Consider the following 10,223-nt stretch of genomic DNA (forward strand, 5'->3'; position numbering starts at 1 on the left):
CCTCTTCGGCAATCGGCCTTCAATGAAGAAAGGGAACAAGAACTGCACTCCGGCAATCGGCCTTAATGGAGTTGCAAGATACAATATCACAGAAAACCCAATAACAGACAACCTTTTAGACAACATAAAATCCCTGCAATCGGCCTTAGGAAAATACAATCAACAATTCTCAAGACCTCCTGTCCCTACAAGCCTTTCCAATTCCAGCGATTTAGTAAGACAATTCTTTCGAGACTTGACTTGATCTTCATTGTTAAAGATATCAAAATGTACAGTTAGGATAAGACTATAGCGAGTCATATCATAAAGGTTCATGCGTCTGCTGGTGCAACACTGGGTGACGGTAGAGTAGTTTCTAAAGAAGAGAACTGGCTGAAGAGGTACATACAATATTGTCGAACTGAATGTCACCCCCGCTTATCAGAAACTGCATCGAGAGAGCTGCAGAGTAATTACGTGAAAATCAGACAGGACATGAGACAGCTAGCGAATGAAACAGGGAAGGCCGCAGCAGTGCCAATCACCGTAAGGCAGCTTGAAGCTATAGTGAGGTTGAGTGAGGCCCTTGCAAAAATGCAACTGCGCCACGAAGCTACTGAGAAGCATGTTCGTGAAGCAATAAGACTATTCAATGCAGCCACAATGGACGCGACGGCTATCGGCCTTGACACTTCCGAAATTACCAAGAAAATTCTCACTGAGACATTATCACAAACAGTTGATATGCTGGAAAGAAAACCAGTAATCGAAAACAAAACCTGAGAACTTGAATCTTGAAAACCCAGAAAACGCATTCGAACATCCAAGCTTGTACGAAAACTCGCTTCTTCAAACCAGGAAGTTCCGGGAAACCCAGCTGTGGTTGTGCCGTTGGCGGAGGGCGGTGGGGATTAACACAATAAATCTTGATCTAACAATGGCTATCGGCCTTGAAAAAGTAAGTATACGGCTATCGGCCTTGATACTTACAAGATGCACAGAAAAATCTTCACTAAGACATTAACACAAACAGATGGTGTGCACTGCGAAAACAGAAACAAAGAACCTGATATGAAAGAAACCCTCGACCCTTTGAGCAGAAAACACTGAGAATTTGCAACCATCATCAAGCTTCAACTGATCGAGAAGATTTGCACAGCGGAAATGAGAACCAAGAATCGGTTGGCTCTTGATACCATGTTAACAGAAATGAAGAGTTGCAGAAAGAGAATGTACCGAAGAAGAAGAGAGAAAAGGGAATAAGAGAGAGAGACAGTAATTGGTTACATTGATACTGAATTGATTTTTACAACTCTGAGAATACAATTTATATAGCCATCATGACTAGCTTGCAGTCTAAGCTATTTAACTAACTAATTTGATAACAACCTAACTAACTATTGCTGAGCTGGAATGATATATTCAACAACAGCACCCCTAGCTAACTTAGAAAATCTTTCCACCGACCTCAAAATTTGCTCTCTTTCATCACCTTCTTCCATCAATCTCCTTATCATCTTCTCCACCATGGATCTCTCACATGTGTCCTTCATATCAATTCCAATCCTCCAAACCTCACCAATCCATCTACTAGTCACCAGCTGCTCCGCCAGCCGAGGCCAACAAAGCATCGGCACTCCCGCCCAAATGCCCTCAAGGATCGAGTTCCACCCGCATTGGGTTAAAAACCCTCCAACAGCTTTGTGAGCCAGGACCTCTTCTTGGGGGGCCCACTCCACTATAAGACCCCTCTCTTTGGTACCCATCTTCAGCTCCGTTGGAATCACGTGTTCTCATTTCTTCCCCGAAATCATATCTGACCGCACCACCCATAGAAATTGTTTCCCGCAACTGACCAAGCCGTGCCAAAATTCAAACAATTGGTCATGTGTCAGCTTCACCAAGCTGCCAAAGCTAACATATATAACAGATCCCACTTGTTTGGAGTCCAGCCACGCCGTGCAACGACGGTCCTCTTGGCGCAAAGAGGCAGAGGATGACAGGCCATCGCCAACGCGAGATTTGACAAGAGCGTGGACGGGACCTATTGCGTAAACTTGGGGGAAAAGTGTGGCTATGTGCGAGAGAATTGAGGCTTCGAGGCCGTCGAAGGTATTGATTATTAAAACAGAAGCACGAGTAATAGCTTTGGTCTCTTCCATTAAAATTTTAGTAACTGGGTGGTCAATTGAAAATCTGCAAAAGCCTGGTAGGTCTCGACGCCGTAAAAGGCCTTCCATCCCGGGAATATCTCTACTCTGCTTATCCATATCTTTATCTGTTTCAAAGTTAGAACTTAGAAGTACATTTTGCATGACTACTCACGCTAGTAAAAATATGAAATAGACTTCATTTGAAAAAATAAAATAAAATAAAATTGCCAGGAAGAATTGTACCACGTATACCGGTATATGTGAGACCTATTTATATTCTCGGTATAAAAAGGAGTAAGGAGGTAGATTGTCTGCCCTCCTTTTAGTATACTCTTTCCATTTCTTTCTGTGTTGTGCAATCACGGTTAAATCATGTCAATATTTTATATTGGTTTTTTTTATTGAGATGATAAGATAAAAAATAATAGAAATATAAAATATTGAAGTATCTTAACCGTGACCGCACAAAAATGAGGAGATGTGAAGGGTATGGTATTGGGAGGGCAAACAATCTGCCTCCATATAAAAAAAATAAAAAAAACTAATGAAAATGACTTGAAAACTTTGAGTTTTAAAGATAAGGACAAAATAAATGGTAAAGTGAATAGTACCAGGATTGATTTTTTAGTATAAAAATGTGGTTTTTCGTTAAAGTGAATAGTACCGGGAGCTTTTCGTTAAAGTTCCCTATAAAAAATGCTACTAGTCACAACAAAATAAGTTCATTTGATGGAACAAGGATCCTCTTCGGATCCTTTTTGTGAGGATCCTAGGGATCCATAAATCGTGTCCATTCATCGTACATCGTACGGTCAGTTTTCGTCAGTTACTATTTGTATTCAATTTTAAATAAAAAAATTTAAAATAATTTTTGACGACACGATGTACGATAAACAGACATGATTTATGAATCCTCGAAATCCTCACAAAGAGAATCCAAAGAAGATCCTCATTCCATTTGATGAATGTAAATGTTTATAAATATCGCAAGACACGACATATATTTTCTTTATTTTGTTAATGAGACAAATCATCAAATTTTAATCTTTGACGAAATGAAGCAAGTGAAATACACAATTTGTCTTCCTAATTTTAGTAGCCACTCTTTGATTCTCACTTGCCCAACTCTCAATTGACATATCGTAAAAATAAAGAACAAAGAATTGCAAGATTTTGTCGTCAAGCAGCAATATAGTACTTTATATTTTGATTAACGACTATTCTAAAAGAGGTTTGAACTCTTCATCCCACTAAATGAATAATAATCATGTCATATGATATCAAAACTGCTACTCTAAACATCTTCTATTTGTACTACTTTTCTGATAGAGATGATACTTACATGTTAATGAGCTCTATCTCTATTAGAAAGGTGATACGAATGTGGTATACAAAATATAATAAGTGTAACATTGCTCATTATTGTAGACATGTAGCTAGCACTACATATATATCATTATCGATGCTGATTTTTTTTAGGGTTACGTACCCTTAAAACCCTTAGACCTACTCCAACCTTTGGAGTAAAACTCAAATTTTATGTTTTAAATTGACCCCAACTTGCTCCAACCTTTGGGAAAAATATGAGTTTTAACCCATAACTCATTTCTGGGGCAAATTTAGGCCAAGATTCTCCTGGGTTAGTGGGATTGGCTCATCATATATGTGTATTTTTTTTTAATTTATATTTATAAATTCATTTAATCCAACGGCTAAGATCTAATATGAACAAATCCAACAGTAAAAAAAAAATCTAATGGTCCAAATTTAAATTCAATAGCTAAAGTAATTAAAAGAATCTGTTGTATGTGTTTCATATTTTTTTTTCAGTGTTCCACGAGTTTCATGGTGTCAGCTTAGTAATTTTTCAATATTTATCGGAATCTAAATATTTTGAGGTTAAAATGTTCATAAAATTAAATTAGGGTAGTCTACATAATTATTTTTTTTAAAAGTTACTTTAAGAATCCTAAACTCATTCTTTAATGATGTCGGACTAAAAATTTAACCTTCTATATTTTTATCCAAAAAAAAAATTTAGCTTTTAACCCAAGGGTTGGAGATGGTCTTATCGTTTTGACACGTGGCATCACGATGTCCAACTCCAGCAAAAATTTAAGGGGTTTTTAGATTTTAGGGCTTTAATAAGATTGTTTTTAGATTTTAACCTGAATGGTTTTTAAAATCTACTATAAGTCCTTATTTTTAAAACTTACCATATTTAAGTAATTATAGCACATAAAACCAAAAATTCAAATGTACCATAAAACCAAATGTACCCATTGTTATATAACCTTTTTGGTACGTTTAGATTTCAAATATACAGAGAAACCAAATGTACCAAAATTTCAAATGTACCATAAAACCAAATGTGTCCATTGTTAGGTAATCCTGTTGGTACGTTTAGATTCCTATTGTACCAAAAGACCAAATGAACAAAATCTCAAATGTACCACAAAACCAAATGCCTCTATCAGATAACCCTTTTGGTACATTTACATTCCAAATGTACCAAGAAATACAAAAAATCAAATCCACTATAAAACTAAATGTGTCCATATTATAGGTAACTAGACGTAGGTATATAATCAAACAAATCTTTACTATGTGTTGGGTCTTCTAAATAATAAAATTTGACAATTTTTTTTATAAATATTCTACTATATTCACAAAAAAAAGAAGAAGTAAATATTATAAAAAAACAATAAAAAATGCATAGAGATGGATAATAAATGCATAAATATAGGGATAATAGGAAGAAAAAAAACGAAATGCCCAGGAGATGGATAATAAATGCATAAATATAGTGATAATAGGGATAATAGGAACTGAAATTAATAACCAAAATTTTAGGAAAATGTTTGATCAAATTTTCAAAAGGAGTGTATGTTTCGTCTAAAAAATTAAAAAACGAGGCGCCTGTATCAAAATGCCCCTATTATTTATAAACTTACCATTCAAAATTCTTTACCTATTCATAATTAATGTTTTTAATTTTTTGTGCTTCAATTATATTAATAGATACAAATTCATTCAAAATTCAAATTATTATTATTTAAAAAATTCAACAACAAAACAAAAGCAATTTATGCATAACTTTCGGTACCTTATTTTATTCATAGGTACGGAAATATTGGTACATAAGTTTCGGTACGAATGTATCGGTGCATAGTTTTAGGTACCTTATTTTACTAATAGGTACAGAAGTATCAGTACGTAAGTTTCGGTATGAATGTATCTATACAAATGTGTCGGTACGTAACTATAGTATCTAAACATACATATGTACGTAATATGCATGTACATATATATGGAGAAATTCATGCACAATGAAAAATATATGATAATATATGACTTTTCTTATTGTGGGAACAATGATAAATAACATTTTTATTATTTATGGGAATCAATATATAACCTACAAACAAGAAACTCAATAATTATTATTACAATTAAATGCCAAGGATTAAAATGAATTTTTAATTTTAAACAAGGTTTTATTCAAAAACTAATACAAGGATTAAAAATTAATTTTCTTAAAATTTAATTGAAGTAAAAAGAAATTTGGAAAAGAAACGAGAGAAGAATGAGGGTGTGTGACCTGTGAAGGGGAGGTGGCCTTGTTGGATGAGATTTGGAATGCAGGAGTAAGACCAGAAGCCACAACCGCTGATGATGGTGATAGCCATGACGGGAACGCCGACCTTCTCTGCCACATCAATTGCGAAACACATAATCTCATCCATTATGACGCAACTCAAAGGAGGACGGCGAGTGGTGGTGGAGCCCTACGACTCTTCGTCCTTTTTGGTTAGGGTTATGAGCAGATCACCCAGAAGTGGCTTGGTTACGGACCTGAGCGACGAGACCATGTCGATTAAGGGGGGAATGGAGCGGGGGCAGTCTGGTGGAAGGCCATCGGGTAGAGACTCGAAGTGGAGGGTTGGGAAGCGGGCGGAGAGGGCATGGCGTTGGGTGAGGAGACGGTGGTTGTGTTCTGTATTGAGGAAGGTGACATGGATGCCAGCGTGGCATAGCAGCTGCGCAAAGCTCAGCATCGGAGTGATGTGGCCTTGTGCTGGGAACGGCAACAATAATACGTGTGCTGCAGATTCAGATCGCTCCATCTCCATCTGCATCCGTACATGCACTGTGTGACTGTGTCTATATGTATACACATATGAGGTTGGAATGACTTCTCAATTATAACTCGAGAAAGGATTGGCAATCATATATATAGTGGGGTCGCCAATAAAAGAGTAACGGTAAGTATGTCACAATTGTCGATCTTTAACATTTATTTTTTTATAAAAAGGCAGAAATATGTGGGCGTGAGAAGGATTGACAAATAAATAAGGTATATTTTTACAAAATCACGAAGTCAATGCATACAGATTTGGTGAGTAAAGTAAATCTGGCATTGTGTTACTATTATTAATATTAATGCACTGCTTTTCCCAAAGGTGATGACAATAATAACACAATCTAAGGTTTATAATTAACGTGACAACCTTTTTTATCGTATAAAAAGCCAAGCATCTGATCAATCCTTGCAGAAGAAAACTATATATCCCATCCACCAAGATCGAGATACAATGAAGAAGATGGAGCAAACACACACTCTTGTTACCGCTCCCAGCACTAGGTCGCGTCACCCCAATGCTAAACTTCGAACAACTGCTTTGCCATGCTGGTATCCATGTCACCTTCCTCAGCACGGAAAACACCCCACCGCCGCCTCCCCCAACTCCATGCCCTCTCCGCCCGCTTTCCAACTCTCCACTTCCGGTCACTCCCGGACAGCCTCCCACTGATCCACGCATCGGTAACCCCTTAATCCACATCAGCATGATTTCGTCACTCAGATCCGTAACGAAGACGCTTTTGCGTGAGCTGCTTATTTCCCTAACCAAAAGCAGAAACTACGACGACGAGTCCTGTGACTCTACTACTATTAGCCGTCCTCCTTCTTTGGGTTGTATTGATAACAGATATGATCGTATGAGCTTTGCAATCGACGTGGCGGAGGAGATGGGGATTCCCGTGATGGCTCAGCAGGCCATCAGCGCTGGTGGCACCTGGTCATTGTCTTACATTCCTGACCTCATTCAACAAGGTCAGCTTCCCTTTGGAGGTATGCATTATTCTTTCTTTATTTTAGTATAATTATTACATTGATTTCACTCTAAAAATTTGAGATATCACATTCCTAAAGTATTTCAAAGAAAACTCTTCTGGAGATGTACACATATTATAGTCGTCTTATGAACATGCATGTGTTCTTTTATTGGAATAATATCGGAATGAATACAAACATGCATGGAATAAAATGACATACTGAAGACTTTTTTTTCGTTTTCCGTCAAACCTAAAAGACTATATTCATGTTCATTAGAATATTTTTTTAATATATTATTTAAATACCCAAAAATAATGCCCTCCCTAATAGAGAGTCTGCACTTTATATATGAGATCCATTTCGATTAGAAGATTATGTGTTTTGTGGTTTCATTCTGCCTCTAACACCCACTTGGACATCAAACTAAATAAAGGTCATTTTAATTACTATGATCAAAAAATGAGGACATGGAAAAGATGGTTAGCGAATTTCTGGAGATGTGAGATCTTTTACGACACAAGGATCTACTAAATTTTTACAGACTTCTAAAGGACGACCCAACTTTTCGATTCATGATAGAGGAGATTCAAGCCCTCCCTCGAGGTTCTACTCTCTAACACCTTTAACTAGTACAAAAAATAGTTTCCGCAATATAGGTACCTTCATCGTGCAAAGTCAAAAAACGTTGCTTGAAAATTAGCCAACGAAACCTTCGTTGCACGCCAAGGCAATGAAAGCAAGGTTTGCGCGATGAAGAAGTAACTTGCGTCACGCAAAGTATCTTTGTGCGTGCGACGCATGTCCCTCCGTCGCGCAAAACTTCTTTGCGTAACGTAGGTTATCTGTCACACAAAGACACTTTGCGCGACAGAGGGACATGCGTCGCTCAAAGGAGTTTTGCGCGACGGAAGGACATGTGTTGCGCAAAGACACTTTGCGCGACGCATGTTACTTCTTCTTGCAAACCCTTGTTTTTTTTTTTGGCAAAAATATTTTTTATTTAATTTTTAATAAATATTGTAATTAAATTCTAAACAATAATTAATAAACCAAGAAAAAGTATGTAATTATAAAATATATGAAAATGTACATACAAGATGTTTAAACATAAAAGAAAAAACTACAACAAGTAGTCTTCTAGGCTTAATGCATCAGGCTGTTGGGTATCGACTAGGCAAAGTGGTTGGGAGGTTGAAGGTAGAGCAAGATCAGGTGATGGCATCGGGATTTGAAAGCCGGACATCTGTAAGGCCCATAAAATCATACTCATCTTATAGTCTTGGGCCGATAACTGGGCTGCAATCTCAGCTTTCCGAACTGCTGCTTCGTCCTCCCAAACTCAATTCTTGACCAAGCCTATACAGAAGCATCACGAATTTGTGTGCGCCTCTCTCATTGACTGGAGAGGCAATAAGATATATTAAGAGCAGCCCCATCATACTGCTTGCTAATCAGTAGTCTATTTGTAACCGTCGCATTTCAGCATGGAAAGTCGAGCTTGAATTCAAAGTTCGATGAGCAAGACTCCTTATATCCTCTCATGAACAGTCTCGGGAAATTCTAACTAGCTCCTAAAGGGGAGAAATTTTTAGTTGTGATGGGAACACGGATGGTACACCACTTGTTTTTATGCAAGTGGTGGAAAATTTTAATTTTTAAGTTATTAACCTTTTAACACATATAACCCACCATTTACATAGGGACACGTAGTGTACCACTTCGTGTGACGGTTCACACTGAAAAATCTCTCCCCAGAAGGCACCTCCACTAATCATGTACTTGGCATTCACCTATGTGATATAAATACCCAATGTATATAAGTAGAAAGTCTAAGACATAAAGATGTTATCTAGGATCATACAAATTCACCTACCATGTTGTGCTCAGTGACAGAGTGCAAGCTCAATGTGGCGCCGGATTGGTACAACCTCATCATTAGCATTTTGTACAATCCATGGAAGTGCACCATCTTCTATCAAGAAAGATCTTCCATTCTTTATCCCTATAGTAGGTCAGCATATTGACATTACACCAAAAACGTAAAAATCTTAAATCGGACATTCCACCATAATACTAAGGGAACTATTCATGGAATATTTCTGACAAAGGCTCTTACCTTGAGTACATGCTCGTGATTCACATTTTACAAAGTCAGCAATTCCACGTGCCACTTGGGAAAGAACATTAGGATGCCCACACCTCACAATTCCTAGCAACGCCTTAATACCACCTTCAGACCTTAGCTTCATTTGTAGCTTATCTGAGGATATTAACAAAATAATAACAAAGCAAGATTTAAATATTCAAATTTAGGGAAAAAATGCAGAGCAAACATAGACAAAATGAAGAACAAACAACAGAAAACCCTTCCTCTGATGCATAGAATTGGAAAATGGACATGTTTCCAGGGACTAGTGTAAAAAATTTTAAATATATTGTATATAATAAACCCGGGAACTAAATAGAAAAGAAGAGTCTTCCTCAAAGATTTTAAAAGGACTTTTATTATGCACTAATAAGCCAATGAAGCCATTTATGCCCGATTACTACAGATAGTTATACATAATTTCTTTTAAGACCATCAAAGAAAAGAAATGAATAACCAAAAGAAAAGGTAAAGGCTCTAATAATAAAACAAGTAAAGAAAAGACAATGCAGTATACCATTGCCGCATAAATTAGCAATAGCTCCAACAACCATGCGTAGGGTTTGAACATCATCAGCTTCAGTAGCTGTCGTAGCTAACAAACTAATCCCACCTTCCTGCATTATAATTTCTTGATTGGCTTCTACAAATCCAGAGAGGAAGCAACGTTAAAAACCAATATTTTTAAAGTCAGATAGATACTTCTCAACCCAAAAGGAATAACATTCAAACTACAGAAAAAACCCTTGCACTCTAAGAAAGAAGAATAGATCATTGAGCACTCACCATTCATTGCAAGATTCGCAATGGCACCAGTTGCCACTCT

The 10,223-nt window shown here is 37.1% G+C and overlaps 1 pseudogene; it reads right to left on the reverse strand.

Moving 5' to 3' along the window:
* Positions 1-1,217: 1,217 nt before the first annotated feature.
* On the reverse strand, positions 1,218-6,297 carry LOC139195187 (7-deoxyloganetic acid glucosyltransferase-like; annotated as a pseudogene).
* Between the last annotated feature and the right edge of the window lie 3,926 nt (positions 6,298-10,223).

This window comes from Malus domestica, chromosome 04 (assembly GCF_042453785.1).
Source record: "Malus domestica chromosome 04, GDT2T_hap1".
Taxonomy (NCBI): domain Eukaryota; kingdom Viridiplantae; phylum Streptophyta; class Magnoliopsida; order Rosales; family Rosaceae; genus Malus; species Malus domestica.